Consider the following 19,240-nt stretch of genomic DNA (forward strand, 5'->3'; position numbering starts at 1 on the left):
AGGCCTGAGCTTGATGCTGATGGACCCATGTCTGTGCCTGTTCTTCTAAGTCCCAGATGAACTGCTCCAGAACAATTATCTCAAAGATTTCTGCTGATGGCCTCTCGAAGGGCTTTAGCTACCTCACTCCGATATCCTTCAGCATGTGGGCTAACAGCCAAGGTCATTGCTGTTTTTTGGCCTTTTTAACCTAAAACTGTTGCCTATAGTGTTCTGGAAAAAAACACATCTGATACAAAATGGCATCTTTGATAGTCTGATAGTCTAAAGGCTCAGTATGAGAAACTACATGACAGGTGGCTTAGCCCCATCCTGTTAGTAGTAGCCCCAGCTGTGGGACCTATCATCTTATATCCCAACCTGCTGCCACTGACAGACGTTCAAGTGATTCTAAGTAGGTCTCTGGGTCATCCTTCTTAACCACCCAGGGTATCCAGAAAATCTCTTGGCTACCACCCCTTACTACTTGGATCTTAGCCAGTTGCTCCGCCAAGTCCTGCTGTTGAGAGAACAAGGCAACATAAGCCTCCATCTCCCAAGATTTTGCCTGCATCAGCTAGCTTCTGTAGCAATTGCAGGATTATCCTCTGCTTTTGCTTCCAGGTCTTGTCCGGGCACATGGCCCCTGCCTTGTTCATAGCCATTCAGTCTGTGGGTTGTCTTCCTTCCCAACTAATTCATCAATTGTGGCAGATTCACAATCACTGTGCTGGTGCTGCTGTGCCCTGCCTATTCATCTTTGCCACACTGTGGTCTACTTGCCCACCATGGCTTATTATCTGAGGTGGTACTTGGAGGCATAGTCCAGTGGTATCCCTTGGACCCTGGGTGATGCTGGTGGCACTTCTCATGTGGGGCTCCTCCTCCCCTACACCTCACCCATTTCTGTTTGGGTGGTACTAATTCAGCCTTGGTGATAACCTGGTGTGATGAAGGTGCTGGGTCACTCTTGCATTAAGGCCCTGCCTGTCAGTTGCCCGCAGGGGTATGGTGATGGCTTCACAGGCTAACAAAATTATAACTAAACTGTCCTTTAAAGCAAACAGTTCGGACGATGCAATGGGCATGACAGTGATGCCCACTGCACTCAGCTCTTTGTCTCAGTATCTGGGACTTCATGAAATAGGGTTCACCTGGTTCTCATGCAGTCCCACATCATGAGGGTTTTTGGGTTAGAACCAATTATTGGGCTAGCTACTGCCTAGCCATGTACCGAAGTGTCCCATGGATCATTCCTTCATATCCCTGTGGTACCCATTGCTTGAATAATTCCCCACTGGTGAGCTCTGGCTCCATGGCTGCTCAGACAGGGTGAGTGGATTTAAAGAGGTCTTTCCCCCTGTGGGCCCTAGCAGGATCCACTGGGTGGCCCTCTCCCCACCCCAGCTGACCTGCACTGTCCTGCAAGTGTCGTTGTGGCTGGGTGCAGGCAAAGTCAGGCCTGAATTCTCTGGGCTGTCGACTGCTGTTCCCATGCTGGCACTGGGGCCGCTTCTGTTCACAGCCATGCTGGTCTCAGCATCATCAGGCTTGCTGGGATTTTCTGCCCTGCAGAGGGACTCCAGTTCCTGGGCGGTTGGTAGGCATGCACTCTGACTCACCGTAGCTGCTGCAATAGCTGGTTAGGCAAACGCTGCTTGGCTGGGTGAAATCGCCCAAGATAGCACCAGCTTCGTTCCGGATGTGGGGAGAACCTGTTTCCACTGCAGTGCTCCCTTGTCTTCCTTGCCGTGTTTCAGCTCCTGGGCTCCTTTTATACCCAGAGCCTCTAGGGCAGCAGTTCCCAATGTGGCGCCCCTCAAGGTTTATTTAGGTGCCTGCGCGCATTTTCATGATCAGTAAAAATCATTATTCCAACAAAAAATGCTGTCACTGCTGATTGAACTCAGAACACCAACACTTCAAAAAAATTTTCACAGGCTGTACACAACAGCTGCCAAAATTAAACCAAGTCAGTCTGACTGACGCAGTGACAGAGTGGCACTTACTACTCCCTCCCCAAACAAAACTATGCACATGCGCATATCCAGGATTCTAAATTCTAAACTTTACTATTCATATTGGCGCCTGCTGCTTTTTCTTTTAACTTCGAATGTGCCCTAGGGCACATAAACATTGGGCACCACTGCTCTAGGGGCTTGGACCCTGCTGTTAGCCAGCTCATTAGCAGACCGACCACCTGGACACCGGGCTGAAGTAAGTGGGGCATAAGCCAGCCACCAAGGGCCTCCTCCAAGGCCACAGAGTGACTGGCAAAGCTAGAAACAGGACTGGCAGGGAGAGACACCAGCCGAAGAGACAGAAACCTCTGCTCAACTTCAAACTTGGGCTCCGCCACAGGGGACTCCACCCATGGCTCCTCTCTCTCATCTCTCAGCTCCTTGAGGGGCATGTCACAGGCCAGCTGGGAGCTGTGAGTGTATCAATTTTATTATAGGCCAACTGGGCTGTTAGGTTCAGTTTCGGATCAAGGAGACAAAGTTGGGAGTGAAATAAAGGCAAATTTATTATAGCTTACACACACACAACAGTTAACAGAAAGATAAATACAATAAGCAGATAATACAGTATTAAAGAGCTAATAGTACATAAAAACAGATAATAACAACAGATAGATAGATAAATTCTGTCGCAGGCCAACTGGGCACTGTGAGGGTATTAGCCACTGGGCTGTTCAAAACAACAAATAGACAGACATGGGTTGGCAACTTATCAATAGTCCCTAAATGCCAGGTATGCATCAAGTGATTTCAGTGAAGTCAGGCATCCCTCGATCAACGCTGTCAGAGGGATTACCAGGGAAGGTCCCTTGATCAGGATCCAATTCTCACTCACACCAGGAGTCCAGGTGTGGAACAGAAATAACCGTTCTGTTCCCTCCTTCCTGCTGGTCACCTGATGCACGTGCTTTTTATACCTAGTCTTATGTTAATCTGATGGCCTCAGAGCCACTCATAATGTTGCCCTATACCTGTTACCCTATGGGATTGAAAGGTGTTAACATTATCATAAAAGGTTACTACCCAGATTAGGGTTTATCCAATAAGCGAATTATGATTCAGCACCTTTAGGTTTGAAATTGACATTGCTCCGCCTAAGTTCCAACCCCTTTTAGGCTTCATTTGAATATGCTTTCTTGGGATGTGTTTTCTTGGAATGGGTTGGGTATGCCAGGCAGTTAGAGCCAGTTTTATTATCAAGGCTGAACCCTGAGGAACAAACCGTTAGGTATCCTAATTTTACAGCTACAGCTTTGCCTATGGGGCCCAGTCAGTTTCATGAACAGTTCATTTTATTATTTTGGTTAAACTCATGACAGACAAGTTACATTTGCAGTTTACTGTCTCCCTAATGTGACCGTGTGCACAACGCAACAAGATGGCGGGAGTCCTGCCCCCCATGCCGCAGGAGCAGGGAGGGGAAAAAAAAGCACTCGCTTTTTAAAATCAATGATGGGGCGAGCTTATGTTCGTCAGCTCGTCATCGCGGGCATCATCAAAGCAATATAAGGAAGCCCCTAGCCGCACCGGAGCAAGGTCGTCATTACACACTCCGTTGTAAAAAAGGGGATGCTAGACTGATCATCTAGCTCCCGCCCGCGCCTAGCAACCCCAGACGCCATTTATACTTACTGGGACATGTCTGCTCGTTGTATTCACCTTGTTTGCTTCTATCTTCTGTCACCTGTGGCTGCACCCATAAGTAATTAAAAAATTCTCTGATTTTCTCTCAACATCCCACCTGCTCCTTATTAATTGTTAATTACAACCACGTGTAAGCCAGACTTGCACAACCCCATCGCCCGCTAAAAGTCCCGAAGCTTTATCGGGTCCTCACACACAGCAATAGCAGCGTGACATGGAGTTACGAACAGGATCGGGGCTTTTAGACCCACTGGTCACTGCGTGTCCGTGGGGCAAGGGATGCCGCCCCACTGAAGATGATGCTGAATTGTGGGAGCATATAAGTTACCATGCTGCTAGCTCGGCTCCCAAAACCTGCCGAGGCTATTTGTCCTTGAAGAAGGGTCAGAAGGAATGGGCTCTTGAGGGGACGCCCTCAGCCCTAGGATGCCTGTTAACGGACTCTAAAACCTTATTCCATCCACAAGATGAGGGGCAAACAGTGTCCCTAAAGAAAGTTAAGGGGTATGGGATAGGAGATCCCACCCTGGCACAAACCTGGGCACGGGGGCTGTGACACTTAAAGAGCCTAGGAGTCGATACGAGTAGATCACAAATAGAGGTACGTGACCTGATTACCTCTACCTCCCGCCACCCAGGGGAGCCACCACTAGTTTGGCTGGGCCGCATGGTCATAGAGTTGATTATGACCATGTGGACCAAGAAAGAAAGTCTGGGAGAAAAGAAAGTTCCCGACGTTATGAAGAACCAGAGTTTAAAGAGCGGGTTTCTTCAGGAGACAAACAGAGAGAACAAAGAGAACAAAAGAAGTCTAAAGTACAGAAGAAGACCACAAAGAAAAAGAAAAATGTTAAGAAAAAGCGGAAGAGATCCAAAGGTGATTCTGAGGTGTCTGATGAAGACACTGTTCCATACCATAAGAAGAAAAAAGTTCCTCATACTTGCATATTAATGCACCATAATTGGCTAATCTTGTTATGTAGATCTCATTAATTTATTATTAATGTGTTATCTTGTTACAGGTTCAGAGCAATGACTTGCAAGAAAATTTCTTTCTGACAGCATTAGCTATCGTGTCCCGCAGTTGTGTAAATGATATGCAAGAAAATGGCACCTTCGCTGCGTATACCGACTGAGTGCCCAGTGTGCAGCAGTTAGGCTTCGTTTACTCCATTTACTTTTAATGATTCCTTCAAATTCGCATCCTGGGCCAATTTTCCTAGTTGCCTGTCAGGATGTCCCAGCACAGTCAGTGGCATTTGCCTAAATCCTATTAATTTAACAAACTCAGTAGCCCCCATAGTATGGTTAAAGAATGGTACTGCCTTAGACCGATTACTGTTATGTAACACCTCCATGCAGCAAGCAATTTTTATGTGGTGGCCAACCTTTAACAATAACAATTGCCACCACTCTGCATGGGTTTCCCAACTTATAAGCACCCCTTATTTCAGAAAAGTCCTTTCCCTTCCAGCGGGCCTTCAAACCTTACTCTCGGCCTGTAAGGCAGCAGCAGCGCAGTGCAACTACCCGACTAGTACCGATGCAGTCACGTATGTTCCATCAAACTTTAGCCCAGTGGCTTTCGGGCAAGTATGTGCGCATGCTCCGAAACTAATTCTCCGTAATTGTTCCAATTCTCCAGCAACCGCTCCTTGTGATAGTTGTTCCCCAAAAGATGCCTTACCACCGGGATGGGTATGGCTTAATCTTAACACCTCTCGTGCCATTTCAGACATCCAGCCAGATCCCGACTATAAGTGGATGTTAGTTACCATCGCCCTCAACATGAAACAGTTTATACTTTATCGCAAGCCGCCTTTTTCTCAACGCCCACAGTCTGGCCGTGCAAAACGCAGCGCATGGGATCAAAAGTCCCATCTCAAGCGGCTAGGCACTATATTCCCTTCAGCTGGTACACCCCTTGCGTTAACTAAACTTGTGTATCTTAACCAAGCCTTTGAGGCCTCTGGCAATTCCACAAAAACAGGTTTTGAGAAGACGGGACAAGCGATCAACGAACTTCAACAAGCTGTGTACTTTAACCGCCTCGGGTTAGACTATCTAACTTTAAACTAAGCCTGCTGGGGGATGGGGGGACTACTGCCCCTGCTGGCCTGCTGAACAGCCCTTGCAAAGCCAGCGGACCAAGGCACTTAAGGGGGCATTTAAGGGATCCCACCCCTGCCCCAGCCCTGGCACAATCTGTGGGCAAGGCAAGAGCCCCCAAGGGCACACTTGCCTGCCTGTACACTAATGCCAGGAGCCTGGGCAACAAGCAGGACGAGCTCGTCCTCCTGCTCAGTACAAGAAATATGATGTCATTGGGATAACGGAGACCTGGTGGGACTCCACCCATGACTGGACCACGGGTATAGAGGGCTATACCCTATACAGGAGGGATCGTGTTGACAAAAGGAGCGGGGGTGTAGCTCTCTATGTGAAGGAAAGCTACATGTCCCTGCAAGCTGATGTTGGCGACCAGCATGGACAGCTAGAGACCCTCTGGGTAAAAATTTGTGGGGAATTCGGCACAGGAGACACAATGGTGGGAGTCTACTACAGACCTCCCACTCAAAGTCCCGAGCTTGACCAGGAGTTCGCCCGGGAACTGACTGAGGCCGCTTGCTCCAGGACCTTGGATGTCATGGGTGACTTCAATTACCCGGACATCTCGTGGGAAGATCACTCAGCTAAATCTGAGCGGGCGCAAAGCTTTCTCTCGTGAGTGGATGACCTCTACCTGACTCAAGAAGTCTATGGGCCAACGAGAGGCAAAGCGCTGCTTGACCTGGTACTGGCTACGGGGGACGACCTAATCGGCGACCTAGTGATTGATGGGAAGTTGGGTGACAGCGACCACGAGCTGATCACCTTCACCATCCGCCGTAAAGCTGGCAAGTCAGTCAGCAACACAGAAGTCCTTGACTTCAGAAAAGCCGACTTTGATAAGCTCAAGAGGCTAGTCGGTCAGGCCCTCAGGGACCATGACCCCAGGGAGATGGGAGTTCAAGAAGAGTGGTTGCTTCTCAAGGAAGCGATCCTCAGTGCACAAGCTAAATCTATTCCAACACGGAGGAAAGGCAGCAAGAAGGCACAGCAGCCCCCCTGGCTCTCCAGGGACCTAGCAGACCTACTGTGGCTAAAAAGGAAAGCCTACAAAGGATGGAGGACGGGATTCACCTCCAAGGAGGATTACTCTGCGCTGGTCCGGTCCTGCAGGGACCAAACCAGGAAAGCCAAGGCTGCAACTGAACTCCAACTAGCTTCAGGCATCAAAGACAACAAAAAGTCCTTTTTCAGATATGTGGGGAGCCGGAGGAAAAGCAAGGGCAACGTTGGACCCCTGCTAAACCAGATGGGGCAACTGACAACTGACGCCCAAGAAAAAGCCAACCTATTAAATAGGTACTTTGCGTCAGTCTTTCATCAGTCACACGGGACGCCCATGCCTGCTATGGGACAGGGAGATCCGGGTGAGGGGGATCCCCTACCCTCCATAAATGTTGACCTCGTGAAGGAACACCTTGAGAAGCTGGATACCTTCAAGTCAGCCGGCCCTGACAATCTGCACCCCAGGGTACTCAAGGAGCTGGTGAGCATCATAACCCAGCCCCTGGCACGGATCTTTGAAAACTCCTGGCGCTCTGGTGTAGTGCCCAAAGACTGGAAGAAGGCCAATGTGGTGCCGATCTTCAAGAAAGGGAGGAGAGTGGATCTGGCTAACTACAGGCCCATTAGCCTGACTTCTATCCTGGGGAAGATCTTAGAAAAGTTTATTAAGGAGGCCATCTTGAGGGACTGGCCCAGGCTAACATCCTAAGTGATAGCCAGCACGGGTTTGTTGCGGGTAGGTCTTGTTTGACCAATCGCATTTCCTTCTATGACCAGGTGACCTATCACCTAGACAAGGGAGAAGAGATTGATGTCATATATCTTGACTTCAAAAAAGCTTTTGATCTGGTATCCCATGATCACCTCTTGGCCAAACTGCCCAGTTGTGGCCTTGGCTCCACCACGATCCGCTGGCTGGGAAACTGGCTCCGTGGTCGGACCCAGAGGGTTGTAATCGATGGCAGTCACTCATCGTGGTGCCCTGTGACCAGTGGGGTCCCTCAAGGCTCTGTCCTGGGACCCATACTGTTCAACATCTTCATTAACGATGTGGACATTGGAGTCAGGAGTGGACTGGCCAAGTTCGCCGATGACACCAAACTTTGGGGCAAAGCATCCACGCCAGAAGATAGGCGGGTGATCTAGGCTGACCTGGACAAGCTCAGCAAATGGGCAGACGAGAACCTCATGGTGTTTAACACCGATAAATCCAAGGTTCTCCACCTTGGGAGGAAAAACCTGCAGCACCCTTATAGGCTCGGCAGTGCTACGTTGGTTAGCACTACAGAAGAAAGAGACTTGGGGGTCATCATTGACCACAAGATGAACATGAGCCTGCAATGCGATGCTGCGGCTAGTAAAGCGACCAAAATACTGGCGTGCATCCATAGATGCTTCTCGAGCAAATCCCAGGACGTCATTCTCCCCTTGTACTCAGCCTTGGTGAGGCCGCAGCTGGAGTACTGCATCCAGTTTTGGGCTCCACAATTCAAAAAGGATGTGGAGAAGCTCGAGAGAGTCCAGAGGAGAGCCACACGCATGATCAGAGGTCAGGAAAACAGATCTTACGATGACAGGCTGAGAGCCACGGGACTCTTTAGCCTGGAAAAGCGCAGGCTCAGGGGTGATCTGATGGCCACCTATAAGTTTATCAGGGGTGACCACCAGGATCTGGGGGAACGTTTGTTCACCAGAGCGCCCCAAGGGATGACAAGGTCGAACGGTCACAAACTCCTGCAAGACCGTTTCAGGCTGGACATAAGGAAGAATTTCTTTACTGTCCGAGCCCCCAGGGTCTGGAACAGTCTGCCAGCAGAGGTGGTTCAAGCACCTACACTGAACACCTTCAAGAGTAAATTGGATGCTTATCTTGCTGGGATCCTATGACCCCAGCTGACTTCCTGCCCTTTGGGCAGGGGGCTGGACTCGATGATCTCCCGAGGTCCCTTCCAGCCCTAATGTCTATGAAATCTATGAAATCTGTTAGCCACAGAAGGTGGCCTTTGCACTGCCCTAGATGACATCTACAACGGCTCTTCTCCGTCCAAAGGTGACAGTCAACTACAATGCTGTTTGCGTTTCACTCCTGCTAGCTTCAATCTCACCGATGTCCTGCAGGGAAATGACGTTGCCCTCAACCTTACACGCCAGGCCCACGATGTTGGCTCTGACTCTGACTGGCTGTTTAGCTGGCTCGACGTGTTCGGACTCAGTCACTTTAAGCGCCTAGCGGTTACGGCTTTAACCATTTGTTCTGTTGGCATAATATGTTGTTTATTCTATTTTTTATTGCAGTGGCTAAAGTCGCGATTAGTACATTTATCTGCATTTGTATACACCCATTTACCCAGTGACGAAGAAACTATGAGTTCGGCTGTACAAGAGCCGTACCCTGAAGATGAGTACGGTACCATAATTTAGAACATCTTGCTGCCTCATGCAAGGGGGCATGTCTCCCTAATGTGACCGTGTGCACGAGGCAACAAGATGGCGGGAGTCCCGCCCCCCATGCCGCGGGAGCAGGGAGGGGAAAGAAAAGCATGCGCTTTTTAAAATCAATGATAGGGCGAGCTTTACCGTTTGTCAGTTCATCATCACAGGCGTCATCAAAGCAATATAAGGGAGCCCCTAGCCACGCTGGAGCAAGGTCGTCGTTACCTGCTCCGTTGTAAAAAAGGGGACGCTAAGCTGATCATCTAGCTCCAGCCTCCCGTCCGCGCCTAGCAACCCCAGACGCCATTTATACTTACCAGGACATGTCTGCTCGTTGTATTCACCTCGTTTGCTTCTATCTTCTGTCACCCGCGGCTGCAGCTGTAATTAAAAAATTCTCTGATTTTCTCTCATCATCCCACCTACTCCTTATTACAACTATGTGTAAGCCGGACTTGCACAACCCCATCGCCCGCTAAAAGTCCCAAAGCTTTATCCGGTCCTCACACACAGCTATAGCAGCGTGACATTTACAAACTTACAAGCTTTATATTAACTAATATTACCTGTTTAGGCAAAATACCAAATGCCTCCAAGAGCATATTTTATTGTTTATTAATCACTCTGGTTCTGGCTGTTACAAGGGCATCAAAGTCTTCTTTGGTCAGCAGCTGGGCTCTTTTGCCTTGCCCCTCCCCAGGGCTCCCCAGCTGACAGGGGACTGCCCTGTTGGGAATAAGGCAGGATACCCTGTTCCTCTGCTTTCTGCCTCCTCAAGCCCCGAGACTGCTTGTGGGGACCCCGCACAGCCTCTGACTGGGCCAGCATCGTCCTGAATGTATCGTCCTCCAAGAGCTTCTCCAGGATCAGTTTCTTTGGGAGAGCAAGGGGAGACGGGTATTGGCATCTGACAGCTTACAGAGGGGCAGTTGGCTGCCCCAGGCACAGAGCATGATGCTCACTTTGCTTCTGCATCTGTGAGAGGCTGACAAGTCTAGTCAGCGATAGCCTCTCTCGCAAATGATCTTGGCCCCCCCCGAGCTCCAGGAGATGGCTCAGATCATCTCGCCACTCCTGCCTGGAGGAGGTGGGAGGAGAGAAGCGGGTGCTATTAAAACTCTGGCTTCTCCAGGGATTTAGTCATTGGCTGCTTTTCTCTAAAGAGCTGTTTCTTTGAATGTGCAGCTCCTTGCACTAGTGCAGGCGACAGATGAGAATAGCTGGCAGCTGCTTCTCTCTGTGTATTTGGGACATGGGTGTTGGTACCAAATCTTGCTCTGGGGATCCATAAGAAGCAGGCAGAGCTGATCTTCTCAATGGTTTTGTTTCTTCTCCAGCTCCCCTACTGCTCTCCTCCCAACATGTGCTTTTGGGGTAGGGGGGGCAGTGAGATCAGTGGGGCAGTGCTCAGGTGGTTGTCACTGTGCCTGACATGCCAATCTAGTGCCTAAGCATGGGTGTGTTTTCTCCAGTTGTTTCTCCTCCAGCAAAGAAACTTGAGCTCTTTTTATGCAGCTAGGTCGAGGTCAACTTCAAGGCAGTATGCATATAAAGGGACTCTCAGATGCAGTCCGGTGCTAAGAATTAGGCTGTAATTTTAAAAGAAAGACATGAAGGGGTTGTTGTTGTAACTGTTTTATATTATTAAGCATGTAACTGTTTTATATTATTTTAATTTTATATTATATTTCCTTTCTCTTCTGTGTAACTGCCGTGTGACACTCTCACATTTATGTAACCTTGAGGCCTTTGCTGTTAACCAAAGCAAGTGCCCGGTACCGCTTTTTGCTGCCTTGCAATTTTTACTGTTAGTCTAAACAAGTGCCTGGTACTATGCTCTGCTGGCAGTAGGCCTCACACCTGTACTCTATAAATTTCACTTCTTATCTAAAAAGTGTCAGTATTGAAGAAACGAAACTTGTGCAGAGAATCTGCCTAGTAACTATTATGTAAAAGAAAATTATCCTATCTCTGTATGTTTAGCTTATATCATAGTTAGTGTCATAGAGGCAGTCCAACGAACATCTATAAAAGAGGCAAAAGTGCAGGAAGCGGCAGAGACGACGACCGGAAAACTCTGTAGGCCTGATCATCCTACAGACCGGTTCCTAGCCTCCCCGCCTGGGCGTACCCCAGCGAAGACAAAGGCCTCGAAAATCCGACAACTGACAACGATTCACCGTGTTACAGTTTTGTACTATATATCCCATTCATGAGCTGTTGACCAGTTCTGGGACTACGGGGCCGGCAGCCGCACCTAGCATTGGACTAGTTCCAGTGTTGAACGCAAGGGCTGGCTCTGGAACCCCGTGAACCAACAGACCCCCTTTGTATCCAGCGTACTGTAACTGAAGAAACATCGGAGACTCCACTTCTCGACTGCCTCTCATCGTAGTTTAGACAGCATATCTACGCTCGCTATACTTGTATTTACTGCAACTTCGTTCCAACCGGCCTCCCCTCTTACTCGTAAGAGTGTGAGGCCAGGTGAGTGAATAAAACCTTTTTGTTTTACCTTATATCTACTCTGTAATAACTTCTATCACTAACATCCCATCTAAATGAGCCGTTGACCAGTTCTGGGACTACGGAGCCGGCAGCCGCACCTAGCTTTGGACTAGTTCCACTGTTGGAGAGCAAGGGCTGGCTCTGGAACCTCATGAACCAACGGACACCCTATAGATTAAGGAACACTAATAACTTACTCTAAGTCGTCTACTTGTGCCAACTCGGCGAACCTCGAGGGCGGCTATAAAGCTACCTCAATCCCGCCCCACAAGCCGCGCGCTCACACAGCTCCGCAAAGCCCGTGGCTCCCCTAAGCGGTGCCGGAGCCGCTACCCCGGCATTCCGCCACGGTTGTAAGCCATGAGGAGGCCCTGCTTGGAGGTCTCTGCTAGCAAAGGGAGATTGGGGGTTTCTTACGAGCCTGTCACCTCTTCCAAGTGTGATCTGGAAACCCCCTTCCAGCAAGGTAATATTGCATATCTGGAAAGCAATTCGCTGCTTTCCTCTCTGGAGGGAAGGCCCTGGTCCTGGGGATCTCAGAGGGTCTGCAGGGCTGACAGTGTGTCTGAAAGCAACACAATTTCTCTTGAAGCAGTGGAGGTGAGGGCAATCTAGCTCTGCAACAAGGACGCAGCATGGCTTCTCAATAAAACCAGGCCTGCCTCTGCCATTCACTTGCTATGTAATCTTGTTGCACTGCTCTGTGCCTCAGTTTGCCCATCTGTACAACACACACCGATGACAGCAGCTCAATATTCACTTTCTTTGTAATGAGAATCAGTGTTGAGAAGTCCAGGAGGGCCAGGGTCTTGGTTGCCACAACTCCAGGTGTTGAGGAGGCTGTTCCTAATTAAGTATATCAGTGAACCGCTGTTACAGCCCTGCCTCTGGGAAAGGTGGTTAGTGGCTTTCTCTTATCAGATTATTGGCCTACGGCCTAGTCTCAATCTGACACTATGGGCTAATAAGAAATCAATGAACAAATTAGTAATTAAACCACACGACTATTATATAAGAGCAAATAATTAACATACAGCAACGAACGATGAGAACGCAATGAACACACAGTAACAGAGCGGTCGATGTAGAGAATAGAAAGCAAACTCCCTTCTTTCACTCAAGCGTCAAGAATGTTGCAGGCTCTGACAGCTGTGGCAGCGACAGTTATCCATGCAGTATGAGTAAGAGCTTTCCCCAGCCCCTCTACCTGCTCTCCAGAGTTTTTCCCTTTGTTCAGGTACTCCACTCTACAAGGGAGGGTAATCCATCACCTTTGCTTTGGTGGTGTTGGTCCCTGGCAGTGAATAGACAATCCACAGCTAATGCCTCCCCACTCCACAACCAGACAGGTGTACATAAGCAACCACAATCTATCACAGATACTTACCTGGCAGGGGAAATACCATGATCACAATGGTGGCAGGTGAAATACCTTGGCCGAGGTAATGCAATTAAAATGGCACTGTGTAGTGGAGGGTTGAACCCTTGTCTGCTTGTAGACAGGACTCCCCGTGACAGCCTCACAGTTCGCTTCCCACTGGCCAGCTTCCAGTGAGAGGATCCTGGCTACACACCAACTTTAAGGAAATGGGAGACTCCTCCCTAGCTTGCTTCTGCAGCCATATGGCTGAGGACAAGCGAAACTCGGGGGCATCTGTACCCCAAGCCTCCAGGCTTGGGCCTGCATGTAGGATGACCTCCAAAGGATTTGGAAGCATCTGATACCCCAGGCAAGGCTGGAGGATGCTTGCCGGTAGTTGTAGGCAATGTGTAGTGGGGGGCACATGGTCCCTCTGAGACTGGCCACTACCTAAGCTGCCACTGGCTTCTGTAGGCAGTCACCACCTGCCCTGCCCCCGCTGCTGACGTGGCCGGTAGTGGCTGCGGGCAGCCCCTGTTCACCGCTCGCCACCCACTCCCCGCTGTCAACACCACCAGCAGCAGCTGCAGGTGGTCCCCACTCGCCGCCATGGAGCCCCCTCAGTTGCGGGAAGCACCAGTCATTCATGCCAGTAGTAAGGCCATTTTGGTTCTTGAATGACTTACGAATTTGGAATTGATTTGTCTTGGAACACAAAAAATTTTCCTTAAAAAAAAAAAAATCTATCACACACCTTACCACACCCCAATCAATACAAGAGCAACTCAACTCATACAACACCATGGCACACAGCCCTTCAGACAACACAGACATGGAGGGCATTTTACACATGCTCCCAATGTAGCACCAGGTGCTTTTATTGAACTGCGCTAATTACAAATGTGCATCAGCAGCGGTGCGCTTTGAACTAAAACATAAACATGTGTCAGTTCGAAGACCACCACCACCATTTTCTCAGCACAGAGATGCACTACACCGCTGATGCATGTGATGCGCGAGGCTGCCAGAGTACATCAATTTACGTGCTCCAGCACACTCGATAAATTGAGCCTGCTCTGACACACTGGATTTCCAGTGTGCTGGACCAGGCTCCCCACATGTGTGCAAGTGCACAAACAGCCCCAGGCACGCACCCCTACCTGGGGTGCAAGCTCCTTTTAAATGACCCAGTCATACCCCTAGTCAGCCATTTGCTCATCCAATCCCTCTCTCAAAGGTGCTGTCACTCATCAAGCACACCAATCACACTTTTTATTATTTCAGGAAAAGGTACTGAATGCTTGATGGCTTCACACCAGTTTTAGCACCAACACAGTTATGTGACAAACAACTACGCATGCTTGGACCTGAAAAATGGGTCATAACCTCAGAAAGGTACAACATTCATCCCTTCTGGAATATTTTGGTTCTTTCAGCTCGTTGAGGATGGGCAACTCTACATTATTTACTTATCTTGTGCTCTAATGGACTTAATTCTTACACACTTTCACCTGGCAGGTCCAGGGATGTGCCACCCAGGGGCCTACAGAGGAAGCAGGGACTGGACTGGTGAGAAGGACACAAGAGCGAGACTATGATCAGAGGTGGTTCGCCGTGTTAGTCTGAAATCAGGCAGGGTAGATTTGCATCTTACAAACTGAAATAGATATATAATATAAATAACATAAGCTCTCATTACCCCAAGCTCACTTCATCAGATGCATCAAATGAAGTTCTCTCTGATTTAGTCTGTCTATAAGGTGGAAATCTACCTTCTGACTCAATATGATGCCCATCGAGTCTCCAGATTCTGGCTTTTCTACCCAGCCCACTTCACTCACAGTGAAACTGGCAGCCCAATTCCTTCACTGCACCTTTTCCCTCCTAAAGAGCTGCACCTAAAACTGACTCCATTTAGCAGCTACCTCCCATAAGGTTGAAGGATCTGGTCCAAGAGCTGGAAACTCCATGTCACTAACCTGGAAGCAGCTGCTGCTTTACTCAAGATCTATCATGCGATGACATGAGAATAATCTCAGCCTCTTCCTTTCTTTATAAACTCAATTCTTCACCCTTGTGGTTGCAGAGAAAATCCTACACATGACCACTAGAAGCTCAAACCCTAGAAGACAAATGTAAAAAACCACAACTTCCCTCCTTAAAAAAGCTATTGAAACCTTGTGATTTATTTATTTTTTAGTCAATCTAATGATTGTTTGTTAGGGGCCTGGCTCGTGTTTCGTGAAGCTTTAGGATCTGCAGCGCTGTCAGCCCCATGTCGCATCCGGGGACAACGCTGGACATTGTATATTCCATATGACAGTATAATGCTTCTGTCGCTAGAAGAATGCAGAGAGCTACCAGGAAAGGTCTTTCCCTTAGCAACCAACCCCGAGCTTCTCTCCTTTCTTGGAAGAACAGAACTGACTGTTCTGCTGCCGTTCATGGTATATATCCATTTTGCTGTAGAGAGCTGGCTATATCTGTGTGTGCTTTTCCCTTTTGTAACATGAGATTCTTCCCCCCACCCCCCTTCCCCAAACCTTTTTCTGCTCTCTTCTGAATCAAAGGGAAGCGTAATATGTGCTGGAGAATGGAATACAAATAAACTATAACCATGCTAGGTGTCTGACGGCTGAGTCTGCCTCTGCAGTGATACAGCCCTGTGGCATCTACCAGTCTTGTCATCGTCAAGGGAGAAAGATGGTGCTGGCAGAGTAATGTGCTCTCAGTCACACTGGCTCTGTCCGTGCTTGTCAGCTGTCATCTGCCTAAGACAGGCCAGGAGTGGATTATCCTTGGATGGGAGATTTCAAAGGAACCCAGGTATCCTAGCATATAGCGGCAGGGGATCCTTGGCTTTCCAATCAAGATTAAAGGGCATTTAGCCACTCTCCTGGCTAAACAAATACCCAAGCCATCCTCTTCCTTCCGTTCCAGCTGCAGCTGCCATGTGCTGTAATACCACATTTGGCAGCACCAGTGGTTTTGTTTCAGCACTGGCAAGAGTGACATACCAAGCATCGGGGCAGTGGAGTGCCTTGCTAGAGACCAGAGTGAAAAGCCCAGCTGTACATGGGTGCCCAGGCACTGGGGTTGGGCAAAGGTGGGAAGCAGAGATGCCAGACCCATCACTCACTCCCTTGCATGCAGGTAGCATAGGAACTGGAGGTTTTTTCCCATACTAGACTGATGACATCACTAACACAGACAACAAAGGTTGGAAGGGACCTCCAATCCCCTGGTCCAAGCAGGACCAACCCCAACTACATCATCCCAGCCAAGGCTTTGTCAAGCCAGGTCTTAAAAACCTGCAAGGATGGAGACTCCAGCATCTCCCTGGGTAAACTGCTGTAGTGAGAAAACCCTCCTAGTGAGAGAATTCTTCCTAATATCCAACCTAAACTTCCCTTGCTGCACCTTGTTCTGTCATCTGACACCACTGAGAAGTGTCCAGCTCCACCCTTTTTCAACCCCCACTTCAGGTAGCTGAAGGCTGCTAATAAATCCCCTCTCAGTCCTCTCTTCTCTAAACTATATAAGCCCAGTTTCATCAGCCTCTCCTCACAAGTCCTGTCCTCTGTGACAACACACCTTCAGGTGCTTGGCAGTTTAAGGGCTGAGGCAAGCAGCTGGCAGGTGCCTGATTAGGGTGGCCATCTTAGGACCCAGCTTATATAGGGAAAGACAGCAGTTTGCTGCCAGTAGCTGTAACAGAAACATCAGCTGGCTGAGCTACAGCTCAGGAACATCTTGGAGGTAAGGGCAGGAGCTTTGGGGATGGCTTGGGGGCTCCAGGTCCTGGGCATGACCAAAAACTACACCCTGCCAGTTAAGGATGGCCTGGTGGGGCTGCTGGCAATAGAGCAGTCTCAACTAAATGCCAGAAACACAACCCTCCCTGGTGGAAGGCAGGTAGGGGTGCCTTAACCCTGGTCCCTACCACCTGGTGGGTAATCATGAGAGCTGTACTGCCGTAAATCCTCCTTTCTCCCTTTTTTAAATATGGGTGCTATGGTTGCCCTCTTCCAGTCATCTGGGACATCTCCTGACTGCCATGAGTTTTCAAAGATGATGGCCAGTGGCTCTGCAATCACATCAGCCAACTTCTTCAGCACCCTCGGGTGCATCCCATCCAGCCCCATGACTCGTACACATTCAGCTTTTCTAATTAGCCCCTAACCTGCTCTTTCAGGACTGAGGGCTGCTTGTCTCCTCCCCAAACTGTACTGCCCAGTTCAGTAACCTGGGAGCTACCCTTGCCTGTGAAGACTGAGCTGAAAAAGGCATTGAGCACTTCAGCCTTTTCTGCATCTTTTGTCACAAGGCTGCCTTCCCCAGTCAGTAAGGGACCCACACTTTCCCTGATCCTCCTCTTGCTACTGACATACTTGTAGAAAGCCTTGTTACCCTTCACATCCCTTGCTCGCTGCAACTCCTATTGCACTCTGGCCTCCCTGTCTTCATCCCTGTATGCCCAAGCAATGCTCTTATACTCCTCCTTAGTTGTTTGTCCAAGTTTTCACTTCTTATCAGCTTCCTTTCTGTGATTTAGTTTACTGAGTTCCCTGATAAGCCAAGCTGGTCTTCTGCCATATTTACTAGTCTTCCTGCGCATTGGGACGGTTTGTTCCTGCACTCCCAGTAAGGCTACTTTCAAGTACCGCCAGGTCTCCTGGACTCCTCTCGGCATCAGTCTGGCTTCCCATGTGGATCTTGCTCATGAGTTCCCTGAGTAAGTTGAAGTCTGCTTTTCTGAAGTCCAGGGTCCTTACTCTGCTGCTTTCCAGCCTTCCTTTCCTCAGCATCCTAAACTCAATCATCTCGTGGTCACTGCTACCCAAGTTATCATCCACTACTACATTCCTCACCAATAACTTCCCTGTTTGAACATCACGTCAAGAAGAGCATGGCCCCTAGCTGGCTGCTCCGGCCCTTGCACTAGGAAGTGTCCCCAACACTCTCCAAATACTCCCTGCATTGCCTGTGCACCGCTGTATTGCCCTCCCAGCAGATGTCAGGGTGGCTGAAGTCCCCCATGAGAACCAGGGTGTGTGACTTGCAAACTTCTGCTAGTTGTCTGAAGAAAACCTCATCTACCCCTTCTTCCTGGTCTGGCGGTCTATAGCAGACCCCACCACGACATCACCCTTGTTGCTCTCTCCTCTGCCCCCAACCCAGAGACCCTCAGCAGGCCTCTCTCCAGCTTCACACTGGAGCTCTGAGCAGTCATACAGCTCTTTTACATAAAATGCAATGACTCCCCTTCTCCCTAGCCTGTCCTTCCTGAGCAGTTTGCACCCATCCATGACTGTGCTCCAATCCTGCAAGCTCCCAGCATATCTCTGTTATTCCGATCACGTCACAGTGCCATGACTGCGCGAGGACGTCCAGTCCCTCCTGCTTGTGTCCCAGACTCTGTGTTGATGGCCAAGCACCTGGGGTCACTAGACGATTGCCCCGATTTCTCAGGAAGAATGAGAGCACCTCCCCTCTTGCTCCCCCACCCCCTGCTTGCTCTTCCTCCAGGTCTCCCATTTCCCCACTTACCTCCCGGCTCTGGTCTCCAGCTCCCAGCCAACCTAGTTTAAAGGTTCTGACATCATGGTGTTGCTGTGATGATGCAATAGGATGCCACCGAGGCATGGCGCTGCCCCCCAGCACAGCGCCTTCCCACCCACTCGTACTGGGGCAGCCTCACCAGGCAAAGAAAGAGGTTGATGGCAGCTGTCCCCCAGCACCAGTGCATCATGGGACTTCTCTGAGTCCTGTTCCCCCAGTGCATCATGGGTCATCTCAGAATGCTGCTCTCCTCCCACCCTGGTGCATCATGGGACACCTCGGAGTGCTGTTAGCTGCAGTGCATCATGAGATGCCTCAGTGTTGCCCCTGCTCTGCTCTGGGAGGTATCATGGGATACCTCAGAGTGCTGTTCCCCCAACGCATCATGGGATACCTCACGATGGTGCATCATGGGACATCCCAGAGCGTCCCCCTTCCCCCATTGCTGCCCATGGGGATCATGGCGACCCCCTCCAGCGGGAATGGGCTGCCCCGACTTAGATGGAGGGAGGAGAGAAAGCTTCGCTCCCCCTGTCCCTGATTGGCTGTGGCTGATTCCCGCCCTCAGCTGCGATTGGCCACTTGCTTCCCATCAGGCCCCACCCGCTCCTCCCAGACT

At 49.7% G+C, this 19,240-nt stretch overlaps 1 long non-coding RNA gene across 1 annotated transcript; it reads right to left on the reverse strand.

The window, feature by feature from the left end:
- Nucleotides 1–8,468: 8,468 nt before the first annotated feature.
- LOC149861243 (uncharacterized) lies at nucleotides 8,469–19,150 on the reverse strand. The gene is made up of 3 exons (XR_016443072.1): nucleotides 18,610–19,150; nucleotides 9,758–10,780; nucleotides 8,469–9,572 (listed from the first exon to the last, which is right to left on the reverse strand). It is a non-coding gene; the product is annotated as an uncharacterized LOC149861243 (long non-coding RNA).
- Between the last annotated feature and the right edge of the window lie 90 nt (nucleotides 19,151–19,240).

The sequence above is a fragment of the Crocodylus siamensis genome, chromosome 6, assembly GCF_052110815.1.
Source record: "Crocodylus siamensis isolate JL-2025a chromosome 6, ASM5211081v1, whole genome shotgun sequence".
NCBI lineage: Eukaryota > Metazoa > Chordata > Crocodylia > Crocodylidae > Crocodylus > Crocodylus siamensis.